At 43.5% G+C, this 20,123-nt stretch overlaps 1 long non-coding RNA gene across 1 annotated transcript; it reads left to right on the top strand.

Annotated features, from left to right (window-relative positions):
* The first annotated feature begins 17,856 nt into the window (after positions 1-17,856).
* LOC125140042 lies at positions 17,857-18,890 on the top strand. The gene is made up of 3 exons (XR_007139263.1): positions 17,857-18,066; positions 18,158-18,225; positions 18,310-18,890. It is a non-coding gene; the product is annotated as an uncharacterized LOC125140042 (long non-coding RNA).
* The last annotated feature ends 1,233 nt before the right edge of the window (positions 18,891-20,123 follow it).

Raw genomic sequence — 20,123 nt, 5'->3', positions numbered from 1 at the left:
CACGGTAATGGAATTAACGTTACACTTATTTGGTCTGTTCGTCCGGCGAATTAATAACCTTTATTAATTCTATGAAGGCGGTATCTTCCCGGCCAAGAAAGATTCGCTTCCCTTTTATTTTATACCATAATTTAAATTAAATTAACTTAATAGAGCATGTAGTTCAGACCACATGTTGCAGGTACCTTAATTTGTGAGCGATACTTAGAGACAATCACTTATTTGGCACAAAAATATGGCATTTAATGAATGAGACAAACACAACATAAAACTAACTACACAAACAAACAAAAGAAATAGAGAAAACAAAGATGAAAATAAAATAAAACATAAGAAATTAAAATTGGGGAAAGGGAGGAAGGGACTGGAAATAAGAAATTAGAGAAAGGAAGGAAAGGAATGGCAAGCTTAGACTCAAAAATTAATCACACCCTAACTGGGAAATCATCACCTTAAGACTCAATGAAAGATTCCTACTTAAAAATGCGCATCTAAATTGGTTGGTAAAGGAAACGGTTACTTGCATTGGCTTACTGCACAAGAGTCCGGATGCAACAGAGAAATTTCTGAAGAGTCAGTTAGGGTGGGGTCAGATGTTCTTCCAAGTTCTCCTGAAGATCAGAGCAGTTGTCGTTCTTGGAAGTGAAGCTTGCTGGAACTTCTTTGAAGGAAGATGGAGTCGTCTTGAAGCTGTTCCGAAAGTCTGACCACGGATTGGTGATGTTTGTGACAATTTAAAGGTCGCGAACTCCACCCATCTTTGGGGAAATGGCCAATGCTATGGCCTTAGATTTTGGAGGGAAAAACTCGCTTTGTTTCAGGTGTCTGTGGGCGTGGTTTAGCTATCAAACTTTTAGATGACTTTAAAGTTTTATCCAAGGTGTATTAAGAAGGTATGGTGCCTTTCGTGCTCAATTAAAATACACCATTGTTTGAAAAATGAGTAACCGATAATTCTGTGGTCATTTGGATACTTAGATGTTGAAATTTAGGGTGCCTGGGACATGAAATCTAAAATGACCTGTACCAGACGCTACATATGGTTGAAACAACAATAAAAGCTTCTTGACTTGACTTGAATGTGAATGTAATAATAAATGTGAATGTGAAGAGTTTTTGGCTGCTTGTGGCTACAGGAAGTCAGAGGGCCTACAGAAAGTAGTGGTTTGGGTCATGCTTGCGGTGGTTAGTTTTCCTACATGCCTGTAAGTTCTCAGTTAACTGTTTCATGTACAGTTATACTTCTCTCTTCCTTCATTATCTCATTAGAACTGCAACCTTAAACAACTTTGTGGCTTCCTGCAGTCACAGCATCTCTGTTGGGGGAAGTCCCTAAGGTTGCAGGTTCAATACCACAACTCTGAGCAAGGCACCACTGCTGTGTGTGTGCACTTTGGATGGGTTAAATGCAGAGAACAAATTCTGAGTATGGTCACCTTACTTAGCTGTATGTCACGTCACTGTCACTAATGTTGTTCATTTACAAACCCAACAACACATTCACAGCATTTATCAGAGCATCTTATGGAGCAGCTGACTCAAAGCCAAATAATACATTTAATACACTAAAATACACTAAAACAACAGGATAAAAATTAGATGTTTCTGTGGGCCTGCAAGTTCGAACACACTCCATCTGGAGCAGACAAACACACATCTTTGCTCTTCCTTGTCCATTTCTTGATTGTTTTGGTTACACGCTTAGGAACTATTTATGTAGATCTGACAGTCAGACAGTATTACCCGACCATTTAAATTCCCATTCACTGAGCCCCTTTCTAGCATGTCACTGCTGCTGCGACTTAAACTCCCTCCTCCAACCCCGACTCCACCATGCCGGAACCCGTGTTCGTTGTACCAGTTTATGTCTTAAATCTCCACTTATTTTTTCTCTCTCTCCCTCACTCTCTCTAATTATTTAATTATTTATTTATCCATTTATTCATTTATTTTACAAAAAAAAACTCGATGCATGATCAATGGTTCTGTTATCTGTTATTGTCTCATTTGACAAGTGGTCCAGACAGAAATAACCGTTAATTATTTTTTACTTTGTTCTATTTGCGTTCAACAGACTGAAGGAAGATCATGAGCTGGTGCCGAGCTGATGATAAGCTGATTAGATGAGCTGGTGGTTACAGACATGACGAATGCGGAAAACGAACGTGACTGGCCAAGCTGTCAATCGGACTGTATCATCATCAAAATGTAGAAACATTTGTTCACGGTGTGAAAAGTTTTTTTCCCCATAACTTAACTTTAAATGAGAGGCGAGAGATAGAAGAAGTGTTGAGAGGTGAGAGATAGAAGAGAGATGTATTGGTTAGGTTTCTCATTAGAAATGAAACCCCAAAGCATCTCTGTTGTTCATTTACAAAGCCAACAACACATTCACAGCATTTATCAGAACAGCTTATCGAGCAGCTGACTCAAAGCCAAATAATACATTTAATACACTAAAATACACTAAAACAACAATAAATACAACAATACAATAAAATAACAGGATAAAAATTAGATGTTTCTTTAATATGATGTTTCAGATGTTTAATCTCATTTCCAGGACATTATAGCAGTCAATGTCTCATTCTTGTCCTGGGAGATAAAGACACAGTCGTGTAATCACACACGTAATCAGTGATCTTTTTATGGGAAGTGAGAAAAATAAGGTTATTTCTTAACAGCTGAACACGAAACAGTTAACTGAGAACGTACAGGCAGGTGTGAAATAACCACTGTAATGACAAGCAGCCACAAAATCACTTCTGTGGTATATATATATGGTTAAAATGACAATATAAGCTTCTTGACTTGACTTGAAATGTTTTTCCAGGACCAGGGAGCTACATAGAACAACAAAGTAAGTAACAACAAACTTAGTAAGTTAGTCCTAGATACATAAATTGCATCTGTGCAAACTGGTGTACACATTGTGAGACAAGACAAAAAGACAGTGCAGGACAAAAGACAGTGCAGGACAAAAGACAGTGCAGGTGTCAGTAACGTGGGGATAAAACAGACCCAAATGCAGGATAGCATAAAAAACAGGATTTATTAAATAAAACAAAACACCGAACAGGAAGACGACAACAACAGACAACAGAGGATTCCGTGCTGCTCAAGGCAACGCGGCTTTACTAAATACTAATAATAATTAGACACATGAGGGATAGGTGTGCACAGGTGGGGAGGAAGAGACAAGGGCGGGGCAGACACGTGAACACAGAACATAAACAGATGCACATGTTCAAAATCTGGGCTCAGTCCTGACAGCAGGACAAAAGACAGTGGAGGACAAAAGGCAGTTAAAACTGTCATAGCCATTGTAAAACAAACTGTATAACCAAAAGGTGAAAAGAGGGAAAAATCTCCAGGGCTGCAATGATAATAAAAAAAGAATAAATAAAATACATTCAACACATTACTGTAACGTGTAGTTGTTCATTATAGTAAATTACAGTTCTAGTCTGCTCTCTCTCTTGCATTTGGCCACAAGTTCTCATCAACGTCATCTTCCACTTAGACGCAGATAAAAACTCCTCTATGGGGTATGGGGAGGCAGGTATAATACTGACAACCTGGGATGTGCCGCAAACCACTCTGTGACTGCAGCAGAATGGTGGAATTCCACATTATCCCACACAACAATGAAGGAAGGGGAGTTTGATGCCCTTTGGCTTCTCTCCTCTGCTGGCACAAGTGGAATATGTAGGTTATTTAGAAACGAAATGAGCCTCTCTGTATTGTAGGGGCCAGTGTGTGGTTGTGTAACAGCAAACCCTCATTGGACATTGCTGCACACATTGTGATATTAGCTCTCCTTTGGCCTGGGACCTCCACAGTTGCTCTCTGTCCCATTACATTTCTTTCGCTGCGTCGTGCTTTTGAAAGGTTGAATCCAGCTTCATCCACAAAGATAAAAGTATGTGGAGTTCGTCTGGCTTCCATCTCCATTACCCTCTAAATTGCAGACACTTTCACAGTAATTGACATTATGCATCAATGTGCATGTATCCTGTTTGGTTACTGAACAGACATCTTACCTGGACATATTGATACCATATTGAGACATATTGAGACATATTGTGTTCTTTCAGACGTTCACTGTTTCTCTCAAAAGGTACAGTTGCTTCATCCTCATTTTATGTTTCTGTAGGACTCTGGCAATTGTTGTGCTAACCATATTCACATTTTCAAAAGTGCCATTGTCTGCCAGCACTCTCTCCCGAATTTCCTGCAGTTTATTGCATTGTTGGCAATTACCATATCCACAATTACTATATATATATATAATTGCAATTAGCTTGTAATGATTATTTTTTTAATTTTTGGTTATAAAATTAATACCTATCATTCTGAATGCAGTGTGTTAGCATTAGAATTTTACATGTTGTGGAGTACGAATGGGAAAAGAGTTCCTAAATTTTGAAAAGCGTGGTCCCTGAATGCATTTTGTCTGAAATCAATGAAAAATGGTCACAGTTTGGTGTGCATTGACTTCTGTTTTGCTGACTGCGTGAAGAGTTTTGAAAACGTGGTTTCTTTTTGAAAAATGCTTGTTAGCAACTGAAAAAAGTGTAATACACTGTAATAAAAACATGGCAGAGCGTGTCCCAATATCAAAAACATGATTCCTGATTCCAACATGATGTGATGTGATGAAACTCTGTGTGAGTGTGTGTGTGTGTGTGTGTGTGTGTGTGTGTGTGTGTGTGTGTGTGTGTGTGTGTGTATGTATGTGTGTGTGTGTGTGTGTGTGTGTGAGAGAGAGAGAGAGAGAGAGAGAGAGAGAGAGAGAGAGAGAGAGAGAGAGAGAGAGAGAGAGAGAGAGCGTGTGTGTGTATGTGTGTGCGTGTCTGTGTGTGAGTGTGTGTGGGTGCATGTGAGTGTGTGTATGTGAGTGTGTGTGGGTGTGTATGTGAGTGTGTGTATGTGTGAGTAATGTAAAGTGATCTGATCAGAACTGATCACATTTGTAAAGTTAATCCCTCCCTTGCACCTTTTCCTTGTCCCCCCCCCCACCTTACACTATTAAAAGGAGATGTCAGATCACTTGCTCACGACAGCCTGCTTCACCTCCACAACTCCTTCATCTACACCAACCTTTATCTACAATGAGGTCTCTAGTGGCACTCATGTTCATCTGCATGCTTTTAGGCAAAGGTAACTCAGATCTATCTATCTATCTATCTATCTATCTATCTATCTATCTATCTATCTATCTATCTATCTATCTGTCTGTCTGTCTGTCTGTCTGTCTGTCTGTCTGTCTGTCTGTCTATCTATCTATCTATCTATCTATCTATCTATCTATCTATCTATCTATCTATCTATCTATCTATCTATCTATCTATTTATTTATTTGTGGGTATGTGAGCAGAGAGAGAAAGAGAGAAAGATGAACATGTCCAGTGGGAGGAAATTATTATTATTAATAGTATTATTCAATGAAAAATAAATAAATAGTAAATAAATAAATATCTAATCTAATGAAATGAAATTATGACATCAGTTATTGGACCTGATTCAGCAGGTTTCTTTAGATTTACTGATCTTACAGTTTAATTTTTAAAAATAAACATAAAACTATATTAAATAATCAGAATAAAAAAACCATGTTTTGTGTATTTGTGTGTGTAAGAGAGAGAGAGAGAGAGAGAGAGAGAGAGAGAGAGAAAATTCAGTTGAAACAGAATAAAAATAAGAGATTGTTGGTCTCATTTTCCTGACATATTTGACTTGATTTGTTTGATTATTAATTAATTTCTCTCTGTAGATGCTGTTGGCGAACTGAGCTGCTATACCTGTGAAACCGAAAACTGCAAACCATTTACTAAGGAGATTTGTCCTTCTGATGAGGATTCCTGCCTCAGTGCAAGAGGTAAATAATGTATTTAAATCTGTGTATTTAACAAGAGTTTGTGGACGTTTCCATTACGGATTTATGATCATTTTTTATCTGCTCAAGGACAAAACATGAAGTATTATAATAACTATATGAAATAATTTATTAAACATTATTCCTTATTACTAATAAATAACACACGTGTTGTTTCTTTCTGTAATCTTGCATTCAGGATTTATTAAAAAATTAATTGAGAACAATTTCTCGCTCCCCCCCCAGCCATTGGCCGCACAAGTAAGTTTACTTATAAGAGTTGTGCAAGTAACAAGAAGTGTTTCATGAAACTATTTCTAGGATTTACTCTTGAGATGTGAAGTGTTGTCAGACGAACCTGTGTAACGGTGCTGAGATCTTCACACAGAGTTTCCTCCTCATGTTTGTCCCTCTGATCTCCTCCCTGCTCTTCTTCTGAGCTCTGATGAAAAAGCAGACATAAACTTCACTGTAACGTCATGTATAACATACGTTCTGTCAATAAACTTTGTTGGCTCATAACTGTGTTGATTTTTGTGTTTTATATTCACTTCGTTTGCACATCATCAGCAGTAGATGGCAGTATCTCAGCTCATTAACTGCACACTGACAAGTTTGGTTGAGGGACTCATGGACTCATGGAGTAAAATGTCCAGTAAACAACCGTGAAATATATCTACAGTAAATGACTGTAATATGGAACAGAGTGTAAAATAACATTTAGGGGTTTTGACACTTGGATAATAACAGACCCATGTAGTGGGTTCACCCATGTAGTTCAGTCATGTAGTGTTCTGCATGATCAATTCAATATTTTATACAAATAATAAAATAAAATCTATAAAAGTAGGTGAACAACAGAAAATCACCTGATTACATGTTTGTAAAAACCCTCTTCCCAAACCTGGGGCTTTAGAGAGAGAGAGAGAGAGAGAGAGAGAGAGAGAGAGAGAGAAATCAGTCAAAACAGAATTAAATAATAATGATATTTTTGTGACATCCCCTTCTTCTGGAGAAACGTTGTCTTATTTTACTGTGTACTACAACAGCTATAAATGGTTGAAATCAATAAAAGCTTCTTGACTTGACTTGAATGTGAATGTAATAATAAATGTGAATGTGAAGTGTTTTTGGCTGCTTGTTGTTGCTACAGGAAGTGGCTACTTGTGGACGTAAGTTATCACTACACTAATTTATTTGGTAAAATGTTTCACATTTTTTTCTCTTTCTCTTTTCTTTGAGAGACTTCGGGGAAATATAACAAACATACAGTCGTCATTTTTCTTTCTTTCCCTCGATGTTTAGTAATACATTTAAAGTTTGTCCGCTTGAAGAAACGTCGTTTCTTTTTCGTTTTTACGATTTTTTAAAAATATATTTCAAGCTTGAATTGTTTGCCCTCTTCCGCTCTCTTGTGGACATACATTGAAATGACACTAATATATATTTGCCAAATGATTTACCCGTTTTTAGTCTTTTCTAATGAAGAATTAATGAAATTAAGAGAAGTAACATATTGCATATCATATTCTGTTTTTCCTTATGATTTTTCTTCTTCTCATTTCTTCCCTTTTCATTTTAATTCGGTTCTTAAATAAAGTTTATTATTATAATATGATGTTTTAGATGTTTAATCTCATTTCCAGCACATTATAGCAGTCAATGTCTCATTCATGTCCTGGGAGATAAAGACATAGTCGTGTAATCACACACATAAGCAGTGATCTTTTTATGGAAAGTGAGAAAAATATGAAGTTATTTCTTAACAGCTGAACACAAAAAAGTTAACTGAGAACGTACAGGCAGGTGTGAAATAACCACTGCAGTCACAAGCTTCTGTGTAACACAACAGCTATATATGGTTAAAATGACAATATAAGCTTCTTGACTTGACTTGAAATGTTTCTCCAGGACCAGGGAGCTACATATAACAACACAGAGATAAGGACTTAGTAAGTTAATCCTAGATACATATAGTGTATCTGTGCAAACTGGTGTACACAGTGTGAGACAAGACTAAAAGACAGTGCAGGACAAAAGACAGTGCAGGACATAAGGCAGTACAAACAAAAAATGCAAGACATTTTAGAGTTTTATTCTTGTGTCTTTATTGTGTTTATACTCCTGAATAATCTATTCCAGGAGACAGTCTGACTCACTGAGAATCACAGAATATTTTAACTTTAAACATCATTGTTATCTTCCCATCGCTTCATAACTCCGAGCTGTAGTGGACTGTGTGTGAGTGTGCATGTTTGTGTGTGTGTGTGTGTGTGTGTGTGTGTGTGTGTGTGTGTGTGTGTGTGTGTGTGTGTGTGTGTGTGTGAGTGTGTGAGTGCGTGTGTGAGAGTGTGTGTGTGTGAGAGTGTGTGTGAGTGTGTTTGTGTGTGTGTGTATGTGAGCGTGTGCCTGTGTGTGTGAGTGTGTGTATGTGAGTGGGTGTGTGTGAGTGTGTGTATGTGAGTGGGTGTGTGTGAGTGTGTGTGTGTGTGTGTGTGTGTGTGTGTGTGTGTGTGTGTGTGTGTGTGTGTGAGAGAGTGAGTGTGTATGTGTGTATATATGTGAATGTGTGTGTATGTGTGTGAGTGTGTGTATACTGTATGTGTGTGAGTATGTTTGGATGTGTATGTGTGTGTGAGAGAGAGAGAGAGAGAGAGAGAGAGAGGTGTGTGTGTGTGTGTGTGTGTGTGTGTGTGTGTGTGTGTGTGTGTGTGTGTGTGTGAGTAATTTAAAGTGATCTGATCAGAACTGATCACATTTGTAAAGTTAATCCCTCCCTTGCATCATTTCCTTGTTACCCGCCCCCACACTATTAAAAGGAGATGTCAGATAACTTGCTCATGACAGCCTGCTTCACCTCCACAACTCCTTCATCTATACCAACCTTCATCTGCAATGAGGTCTCTAGTGGTACTCATGTTCATCTGCATGCTTTTACCCAAAGGTAACTCAGATCGATCGATCGATCGATCTATCTATCTATCTATTAATTTGTGAGTGTGTGAGCTGAGAGAGAAATAGAGAAAGATGAACATGTCCAATGGGAGGAAATAATTATTATTGATAGTATTTTTCAATGAATAATTAAATAAATAGTAAATAAAGAAATATCTATTGACATTAAATTATGACATCAGTTATTGGATCAGATTCAGCAGGTTTCTTTAGATTTACTGATCTTACAACTTAATTTTTACAAATGAATATAAAATTCTGTTAAATCAATAAATAATCAGAATAAATAACCATATTGTGTGTGTGTGTGTGTGTGTGTGTGTGTGTGTGTGTGTGTGTGTGTGTGTGTGTGTGTGTGTGTGTGTGCATGTGTGTGTAAGAGAGAGAGAGAGAGAGAGAGAGAGAGAGAATTCAGTCAAACAGAATAAAAAAAAGATTGATGGTTTCATTTTCCTGACATATTTGACTTGATTTGTTTGATTATTAATGAATTTCTCTCTTTAGCTGCTGTTGGCCAACTGAGCTGCTATTCCTGTGATCCCCCAAACTGCCAAATATTTACTAAGGAGACTTGAACTGCTGGAGAGGATTCCTGCCTCACTGCAACAGGTAAATAATGTATTTAAATCTGTGTATTTAATCTCTGGATTTTTGATCATTTAGTAAAACATTTTGATCATTTTATAAAAAATGAAGTATTCTAATAACTATATGAAATAATTTATTAAACATTATTCCTTATTACTATTAAATAACACGTGTTGTTTCTTTCTGTAATCTAGCAATCAGGATTTGTTTAAAAAAATGATTGAGACCAAGTTCTCTCTCTCTCTCTCTCTCTCTCTCTCTCTCTCTCTCTCTCTCTCTCTCTCTCTCTCTCTCTCTCTTCCCTAGCCACTGACGGCATAAATGAGTTGTGCAAGTACGATGAAGTGTATCGTGGCTAAATTTCTAGGATTTACTCTTCAAGATGTGAAGTGTTGTCAGACGAACCTGTGTAACGGTGCTGAGATCTTCACCTCATGTTTGTCCCCCTGATCTCCTCCCTGCTCTTCTTCTGAGCTCTGATGAAAAAGCAGACATAAACTTCACTGTAACGTCATGTATAACATACTGTCATGGAGCACTCTGCTACGTCTCCCGTGCGCGCCCCGCCTACTAGGAGCTCCTCGCCAGCATACTGACCACACACACCTGACACTCATTTACACACTCATTACTCCACCTATATATACACTCCCGTCACAAACTCTCCTCGTCCTTTATTATTCGTACTGCTTCCGGAGTGTTACTGTGTGGATTACGTTCTTCCGTTTCCAGCACCGTGCCGTGATTCTTCCACGCACCCATGTACTTTCTTTTATGGACTGCCTCTCGTCTTCTCAGGACATAGTGGGCCGCGCCTCCAGAGCGCACCACCGGATTATCCCTGCGTTGCTCCGCAGGTATTTGTTTTGGCTTCACCAAAAGTTTGTATTAAACTGTTTTCACTGCTTCTTCTGCTTCCGCCTCCGCTTTCGCATAACAGAATAAAGGACCCCCAAAAGGGACAAAAAAAAAAGGGGAGAAAGATATATCTAAATATAGAAGGAGGAGTTCAGCATCATCATACGATGCAGCCGCAACCCAGCACCTCCTCCGACCTGGTTCGGGATCTCGTCTCTGCCCTCCGAACCGCTTTTCCGTCAGTCGCTGCCCACCAGAACCCGCCTGCATCCACCGGCAGTTCCATGGCGCTTCCAGCCACCTTCGCTGGAGAAGCCGTGGAGTGCCGCGGATTCCTGCTCCAGGTCAGCCTGTATATCGGAATGCACCCGCCACGGTTTCCTACCGAACGTGCAAAGGTGGCATTCATCAACTACCTCCTTTCCGGAAAGGCGCTGGCATCTGCGCAGTCGCTGTGGGAGGCTGCCAGCCCCATAGCGACCACCTACACCGCGTTCACCGTGCACTTCAGGGAGGTGTTCTGCGCCGCTTCCGGGACCATCTCCGCGGCCGACCAGCTACTCAGGATACGTCAGGGGCGGGACTGCATCACCGAGTACAGCCTCCGTTTCCGCACTCTGGCTGCCTCCATTGGCTGGAACGAGACGGCACTGCTCAGCGTGTATCGGCAAGGCCTGGCACCGGAGATCCAACAGGCGATGGCGGTACACGATGACTCTGTGGGGCTGGAGGAGTTCATCCAGAGGTCCATTCGATTCTCGCAACGTCTGGCGGTGTGTCCTCCCACTCCACCTCCCATGACCGGCACTTCGAATCTCGCCTCCTCCCCGGATCCGGTACCGATGCAGCTGGGTTTGCAGATGTTGTCCCGTAGGGAGATGAATAGCCGCCGTGCAGCTGGAGGATGCCGGTATTGCGGGAGACAGGGCCACTCCCTCTCGAGATGCCCCACTCGTCCTCCATGTCCTGCGGTGAGTACAGTCACGCTCCCTGCCGACATATCGCCTCTATCAAAGCTCACCATAACCCTCATAACCCCCGCTCTCTCTATCTCCGTATGTGCTCTGGTCGACTCTGGCTCGGCAGGAAACTTCATCTCCCAGGCCTGCCTCGACCTCTTACAGCTCCCCAGAAAGTGGAGCGCCCAGGACCTAGCGGTCCAAACCATCCAGGGACGTCCACTGGGCCGGGGTTGGGTGAAGCACTGCGCATCGATCACTCTACGATCTTCCACCACTCTACGATCCACTTCCTGGGATACGTCATCAGTGCGGAAGGCATACAGATGGATGAGAGGAAGGTAAGGGCCGTAAGGGACTGGCCGGTCCCAGAGTCTGCCAAGGAGCTCCAACGATTCCTGGGCTTCGTCAACTTCTACCGCCGGTTCATCCAAGGGTACAGCCAAGTCACTGCTCCCCTCACGTCTCTTTTCCGGGGGAAGGTGAAAACCCTGAGATGGACCCCAGAGGCCCAGGAGGCCTTTTCCGAGCTCCGCCAGCGCTTCTGTCAGGCTCCAGTGCTGTGCCATCTGGATCCTCGGAGGCCATTTGTGGTGGAGGTGGATGCCTCCTCGACCAGCGTCGGCGCCGCTCTCTCGCAGTGGTCAGGAACCCCTCGACAGCTCCACCCCTGCGCCTTCTACTCCCACAAGCTCTCCACCGCCGAACGTAACTATGACATCGGCAACCGGGAGGTCCTGGCCATTAAATTAGCTCTGGAGGAGTGGAGACACTGGCTGGAGGGGGCAGAGCACCCGTTTACGGTGGTCACCGACCACAAGAACCTGCAGTATTTACGGGAGGCCCGGAGGCTCAACCCCAGACAGGCTCGCTGGGCCCTCTTCTTCACCCGGTTCCTCTTCCACATCACCTAACGGGCCGAAGCACAAAACGGAAAGGCCGATGCCCTCTCCCGGATGTTCGGACCCGAGGAGCCCAGTGACCCCGAACCTATCCTTCCTCCTGCACTCATTCTGGGTCCGATCCTCTGGGACCTTGACCAGGAGATCCGGGCGGCCACTCGCCAGGAGCCCGCTCCAGAGGGCTGCCCTGAGGGATGTGTCTACGTTTCCACCCCCTGTCGGCATGGGCTCATCCAGTCGGTTCACGAAGGACTAGGATCAGGCCACCTGGGGGAGAAACGGACAGTCCAGCTCGTGCAGACCCGTTATTGGTGGCCCGGGATGGTCCAGGAGGTGACCCACTATGTCCGGGGCTGCTTCACCTGCGCCGTGTCGAAGGTCCCCCACCACTTACCAGTGGGCAAGCTGAGGCCGCTTCCGGTGCCCAAACGTCCCTGGTCTCACCTGGGGGTCGACTTCCTTACCGACATGCCCCGGTCAGAGGGGAACACCTGCATCCTTGAAGGGCCTGCCGACCGCCCTTGAGACCGCGGAGACACTCTTCCAGCATGTCTTCCAGAACTTCGGCCTCCCGGAGGAGATTGTGTCGGATCGGGGGTCCCAGTCTGGCGGGCCTTCTTCTGGCTCCTGGGGGTTTCAGTGAACCTCTCATCTGGCTATCACCCCCAGTCCAATGGCCAGGCGGAGCGGAAGATCCAGGACCTAAGTCGGTATCTGCGGACCTACTGTGGCCAGCACCAGGAGGACTGGTATCGTTTTCTGCCATGGGCCGAGTACGCCCAAAACTCGCTCCGCCAGGATTCTACGGGCCTCACCCCCTTCCAGTGTGTGTTAGGATTCCAGCCTCCTCTGTTCCCCTGGTCCGACGAATCGTGCGACGTGCCCTCTGTGGACTACTGGTTCAGGGAGAGCCACAGGGTCTGGGAGTCGGCGCACACTCAGCTCCGTAGGGCCGTCCACGAGGCCCGCCGGCATGCCGACTGGAGGCGACTGGAGGCGCCGCGTTACCGCCCGGGGGATCTGGTGTGGCTGTCTACAAGGGACCTCAGGCTGAAGTTACCCTGTCGCAAGCTGAGCCCTCGGTTCCTCGGACCATTCAAGGTGGCCAGTCAGATCAGCGACGTAGCGTACCGGCTGGAGCTACCACCCAGGTACCGCACTCACCCCACCTTTCATGTGTCTCTACTGAAGCCCTGTGTTTCGCCTGTGTCTCTCCCTCCAGGTGACCCTGTGGCGCCCGCCCAGCCGGACGTCGTAGACCAACCCGGGGTCTACGCTGTTCAGGACATCTTAGACTCCCGTCGGCGCCAGGGTCGCCTTGAATACCTGGTGGACTGGGAGGGGTACGGTCCTGAGGAGCGTACCTGGGTGGCCAGTCAGGACGTGCTGGACCCTACGCTGCTGGTAGACTTCCACGCCACGCACCCGGGCCGCCCGGCACCCCGTGCCAGGGGCAGGCCTCGTTGCGGCATTAGGGCATCAGGTGCCGCCCCTGAGGGAGGGGGGTGGTGTCAGGGAGCACTCTGCTACGTCTCCCGTGTGCCCCGCCTACTAGGAGTTCCTCGCCAGCATACTGACCACACACACCTGACACTCATTTACACACTCATTACTCCACCTATATATACACTCCCGTCACACACTCTCCTCGTCCTGCTTCCGGAGTGTTACTGTGTGGATTACGTTCTCCCGTTTCCAGCACCGTGCCGCGATTCTTCCACGCGCCCGTGTACTTTTTTTTACGGACTGCCTCTCGTCTTCTCAGGACATAGTGGGCCGTGCCTCCAGAGCGCACCACCGGATTATCCCTGCGTTGCTCCGCAGGTATTTGTTTTGGCTTCACCAAAAGTTTGTATTAAACTGTTTTCACTGCTTCTTCTGCTTCCACCTCCGCTTCCGCATAACACATACGTTCTGTCAATAAACTTTGTTGGCTCATAACTGTGTTGATTTTTGTGTTATATATTCATTTCGTTTGCACATCATCAGCAGTAGATGGCAGTATCTCAGCTCATTAACTGCACACTGACAAGTTTGGTTGAGGGACTCATGGACTCATGGAGTAAAATGTCCAGTAAACGACTGTGAAATATATCTACAGTAAATAACTGTAATATGGAACAGAGTGTAAAATAACATTAAAGGGTTTTGACACTTGGATTATAATAGGCCAAATTTCACTCATGTACTGTTCTGCATGACCAATTCACTATTTTATAGAAATAATAATAAAAAAAATATATGTATATCTATATATCTAATATATATCTCTTATATAAATATATATGTTTGCCAAAGTTTTTACCCGTTTTTAGTCTTTTCTAATGAAGAATTAATGAAATTAAGAGAAGTAACATATTGCATATCATATTCTATTTTTCTATTCTTCCGTGTGTGTGTTTGTGAGAGAGTGTGTATATGTGTGTGTTTGGGTGTGTGTGTCTGTGTGTGTGAGTGTGTTTGTGTGTGTGTGTGAGTGAGTGTGTGAGAGTGTGTGTATGTGTGTGTGTGTGTGTTTGGGTGTGTGTGTGTTTTGGGGTGTGAGAGTGTGTGTGTGTGTGTGTATGTGTGTGTGTGTTTGGGTGTGTGTGTGTTTTGGGGTGTGAGAGTGTGTGTGTGTGCATGTCTGTGTGTTTTGGGGTGTGTATGTTAGAGTTTGTGTGTGTGTGTGTGTGTGTGTGTGTGTGTGTGTTTGTGTTTGGAGGTGTGTGTTTGAGAGTGTGTGTGTGAGTGAGTGTGTTTGTGTGTGTGTGTGTTTGTGTTTGGAGGTGTGTGTTTGAGAGTGTGTGTGTGAGTTAGTGTGTGTGTGTGATTGTGTGTGTGTGAGTGAGTGCGTGAGTGTGTTTGTGTGTGAGAGTGTGTGTGTATGTGTGTGTGTTTGGGTGTGTGTTTTGGTGTGTGTGTGTGTGCGCATGTGTGTATGTTTTGGGGTGTGTATGTGAGAGTTTGTGTGTGTGTGTGTGTGTATGTGTGTGTGTTTGGAGGTGTGTGTTTGAGAGTGTGTGTGTGAGTGACTGTGTTTGTGTGTGTGTGTGAGTGTGTGTGTGAGTGCGTGAGTGTGTTTGTGTGTGTGTGTGAGAGTGTGTGTGCGTGTGTTTGTGTATGTGTGAGAGAGTGTGTGTGTGTTTGGGTGTGTGTGAGAGTGTGTGTGTGTGTGTGTAAGTGTGTGAGTGTGTTTGTATGTGTGCCTGTGTGGGTGTGTGTATGTGAGTGGGTGTGTGTGAGAGAGTGTGTGTGTGTGCGTGTGCGTGTGTGTGTGTGTGAGTGAGTGTGTTTGTGTGTGTGAATGTGTGTGTATGTGTGTGTGTTTGTGTGTGTGTTTAGGTGGGGTGTGTGTGTGTATGCTTATACCCATGTTAACTCAGATCTATCTATCTATCTATCTATCTATCTATCTATCTATCTATCTATCTATCTATCTATCTATCTATCTATCTATCTATTTGTGGGTGTGTGAGCAGCCTCTCTCTCTCTCTCTCTCTCTCTCTCTCTCTCTCTCTCTCTCTCTCTCTCTCTCTCTCTCTCTCTCTTTCTCATGCACGAAATTAGCCATTATTTGGCTTTAAGTCAGCTGCTCGATAAGATGCTCTGATAAATGCTGTGAATGTGTTGTTGGGTTTGTAGATGAACAACAGAGATACTTTGACTGCAGTAAAGCCACAAAGTTGTTCAAGGTTGCAGTTCTAAAGAAATACCTAACCAATACTTCTCTTTTTCTAATGAGAAACTAAACCAACTCTTCTTTCTCTCACCTCTCAACCCTTCTTCTATCTCTCACCTCTCATTTAAAGTTAAATTAAATTTAAAAAGTTAAAAAAATTTTCACACCTTGAACAAATTTTTGATGATGATACAGACGATACAGTGACAGCTTGGCCAATCACGTTCGTTTTCAGGACAGGAAGTCGGAGGGCCTACAGAAAGTAGTGGTTTGAGTCATGCTTGCAGTGGTTAGTTTTCTCACATACCTGTAAATTCTCAGTTAACTGTTTCGTGTACAGTTATACTTCTCTCTTCCTTCGGTATCTCATTAGAACTGCAACCTTAAACAACTTTGTGGCTTCCTGCAGTCACAGCATCTCTGTTGGGGGAAGTCGTGGCCTAATGGTCAGAGAATTTGACACCTAACCCTAAGGTTGTGGGTTCAATACCACAACTGAGGTGTACCACAACTTTGAGCAAGGCTGTGTGTGTGCACTTTGGATGGGTTAAATGCAGAGAATGAATTCTGAGTATGGTCACTTTACTTAGCTGTATGTCACGTCAATAATGTTGGTCCTTAATCTATATCATTAAGTTTTTTACAATCGCTATGACAGTTATAATACATTTAACAAGTTTCCTAAACTCTTAACACGGTTAGCACAACATCCGTCTTTGTAGGCTATACAATTAACATATTTCTTGTTGCTTTGATACAAAATGCATACCGTTAACACAAATTTAAAATGCTTGAACTTCTTTTACACACAAGCTCAACCAAGACCAGAACAATGTAATTTTACAGTCAAATTTACAAATGCTTTCACACTGTATGTCAGAACAGATAACATCATGTTCTAAACATAACTTATATAGGCTAAAGTCAAAGTCAACAGCTGTATTGTGAATTGAAACACAAATATATTTCCTGTATTTTATTCCATTGCTAATGAGAAACAGCTTATTGCAGTTATGCAAATATATAAATCACAGCATCTAGGAACCACACTCAGGTGTTGAGGTGTTTTCAATTGCATGATCATATGTTCTAAAAGAGGACTCTTTGGGCTGATCTTGTGTGGAAAAGTAACAATATAAAACAACACAAAGAGAGAGAGAGAGAGAGAGAGAGAGAGAGAGAGAGAGAGAGGAAGAAATAAAAAGAAATGCCTGTACGAGGGAGAGGAAGACGAGTACCAGGACAAGGGAGAGGAGTGGGGCAAGGACGACAAGAGAAGAGTTAGAATACGTGGTGGTGCTCAAAGAAGGACCAGAGCTAGGGTAACTGATCAAATAAGAGCTACTATCATATACCATGTCATAAACCATGGGCTATCATTCAGAGAGGCTGGTGAACGAGTACAGCAAAATCTCAGCCGGGACACAGTGGCATCCATTGTCAGTAACCAACAGGTAGGATATTGCTTCTCTTCTCAAAGTGTAAATAATTTTACCATTTACTGTATTAGAGTGACTGTATGCCTCCGGTCTCTAATATGTAACTGTATTTTGTCCCCCAGCCTGGAGATGGAAGTTTTTTGACCATCGTCCACATGACCAAATGTCCCTCCTGGATGCAATGGATGCTGCATGTCATGACATCACAGCTGAACACTGTCAGGGGTGGAAAAGGCATGCCAAAAGATTCTTCCCACGATGACTTGCCAGAGTGTGATGTGGATGAGAACATGTGGCCAAATGCAGAAAACTGGGCAGATTAGAAGATTACTTTTTATTATAATTCCGGTGCTTTTTCTGTTTGTATATCTTGCAGTAATGTCCTTTTGCAAATAAAGTCTTTACTGCAGCAATTCTGTGTCTGTATTATTTTTTTTTTTACATAAATTGTACATTTTATAAAGCTACTCTGAGATGGTCATTCATTTGTATTGCATTTCTGCAGCAAAAGAAACAAAATGCATGTGTGACCGTATGAACAAGGTACGAGTGGTGATTGACACTCATGACCACCAATCAGTGTCGAGCAGGCACTATTTAGAGCGGGTTGGTTTTGAGCCTGGGATGCGTCACGTCTGTATCCTCCCCGTTTTCGTTTACTCTAGCGATTTTATGTGCGGTTAGTTTGTAGCGTTGGCTAATTCGTTTTTAGTTATCTTTACTTGTTGCACTAATGGCTCGTTTATTGCACCCTTAGCCTGTCTTTTCATCACTGTGTGTGTCCCTGTCCGATGCTGTTCGGATCTGTTTACTGCCCACCTTTCAGGTATGAGGAAGTTGCATTATAGATCATGTCTAGCTTTAATGAGGGTCGGGTGGCGTGAGTAATGTGCAGTCCTTGTATTTCGGTTTAACAGCGGGTTATTTGAGGGCTGCGTATCCTGAGCGGCGAATTGATCCTCGTGAGCTCCTTTATCCGCACTTGGTAAGTTGTCGATTTTGCTAAGGGGAATTTCGGCATGTAATTGTGCAATTACTATTAATTCTGTTTTTGTACTATTTGTTATAGGATTCTCCCTCTCGTTTCGTCCTGGCTATTATCACTGCAGTTGACTTTTTCCTCCACTGCGCGCCGAGTGACCTAATATTGGCCTACAATCATTTAAAGGGACTTCTGCTGCTACCATCTGGTTTCTGGGATAGTTTTAACTGACCTGCTCTGGTCTACTTTGGGGTGGACGATCGGGTATTTCTTTGGGTCGGCCTAAGAACGACGTGGCCGCCCCTTCTTCGGTCCTGTCTCCCTCAAACTTTTTATAAAGTTTTCGGTTGCGTTGAATCGTGACTTCTATTTGCTTTTCATTCATTCTGTTTCTGTTTTATATGTATTTATTTTGGTTTTGATTTCTTTCAGGAGCTGGGGGTCCTACGGGTGAAAGACCTATTGGTGGTGGTGCTATTCCAACGTGCGCTGTGCGACATTCTTGAAGTGTACGAGTGCGTGCTCTGAGTTCACGGTGAGGTGTGTGTGTGTGGAAGTGTGCGGTTGGATAACTAACCCTGGTGAATGCCTCGGTGGATAACCCCAGCTCTGGATTTAATTGATATTTTGTTTTGTCTGTTTAGAAGTTGCGTAAAGTGGTTGTTTATTTTTTCCTTGTCCGATGTTATGATTGAGGAATGGGTGGAGGAGACTCAGGCCTGCATTCGGCTTCGCCATCTCTCCTCAAGTGATCAAGCATTCTTTTTGATTGATCGTTTGGAGGGAGAGGCAAGGGAGGAAATTCGATATCGGCCAAGAGACGAGAGGGAGGATCCAAACAAAATTATTCAGGCGTTACGCGAATTGTACGGTTGCACAAGTTCGTATGTAGCTCTTCAAGAGTCGTTTTTTTCGGGGAGACCTTGTTGGAGTTCTCTCTGGCCCTGTTGAATCTTCTGGAAAGGGTGAAACGTCAATCACCCCATGGTATGCCTAATGCGGATATTTTATTATGAGATCAATTTGTGGAACATGTGAGCAATGGTGCGCTTCGATGTGAACTGAAACAGTTGGTCCGTCGCCAACCCACTGCTATGTTGTTGGACGTTCGCAGCGAAGCTATTCGCTGGGAACGTGAGGGAATGCCTGGGGGGGGCGCGCGGTCGAAGCCAATCAGTTCTTTCCGCTCATGGTATTCAGTATGGGGTACAGGGACATCAGCACACCGGGGGAAGTAGTATCTCGGCGCATTCTGAATTGGGTGAGTTGCGAGAAATGCTGAAAAAGCAACAACAACAATTGAACCAACTTACTCAAAGTGTGGCTCAAATTCAAAATCCCGACCTAATCAGATTATTTGTAGACGGTTTCAGCAGCCTGGTCACTTTGCTAGGGATTGTGATGGGGAACGGAGACCTTCTCGCTTCCCACCATTACGCACAGGCTCCACGGTAATGAGAAGTGGGCAGCCACAATCCAGGCAACCGTCGGAAAACTAGAATGATGCAAATTTTATGTCACGTTTTATGTCGACGTGTCCACAACTTGACATGTGTATGGGTGGGGTTATGGTACCTTGCCTGGTGGACACTGGTTCTATGGTGTCTACCATTACAGAGACGTGTTTCTCGACCAATTTCGGGTCGTGGGGTCAGGAACAGCTTAGATCATGCCATTGGTTACAGCTCCGGGCTGCGAATGGCCTCTCAATTCCTTATATCGGCTATTTAGAGTTGGATGTACAGCTTTGTGGGCATGTGGTCTTAGGGTGCGGAGTGCTGGTGGTCCGAGATCCTCCAGGTGGTTTGTGTGCCCAGGTTCCTGGTGTTCTGGGAATGAACGTCCTGAGTCGCTGCTACCGGGAGCTTTTTGGCCAGCATGGCACAAGTCTTTTTGATTTA

Source organism: Tachysurus fulvidraco, chromosome 23 (genome assembly GCF_022655615.1).
Source record: "Tachysurus fulvidraco isolate hzauxx_2018 chromosome 23, HZAU_PFXX_2.0, whole genome shotgun sequence".
NCBI lineage: Eukaryota > Metazoa > Chordata > Actinopteri > Siluriformes > Bagridae > Tachysurus > Tachysurus fulvidraco.
Note: the sequence above shows the minus strand (reverse complement) of the source record. Positions and strands in the feature narration are given on the sequence as shown.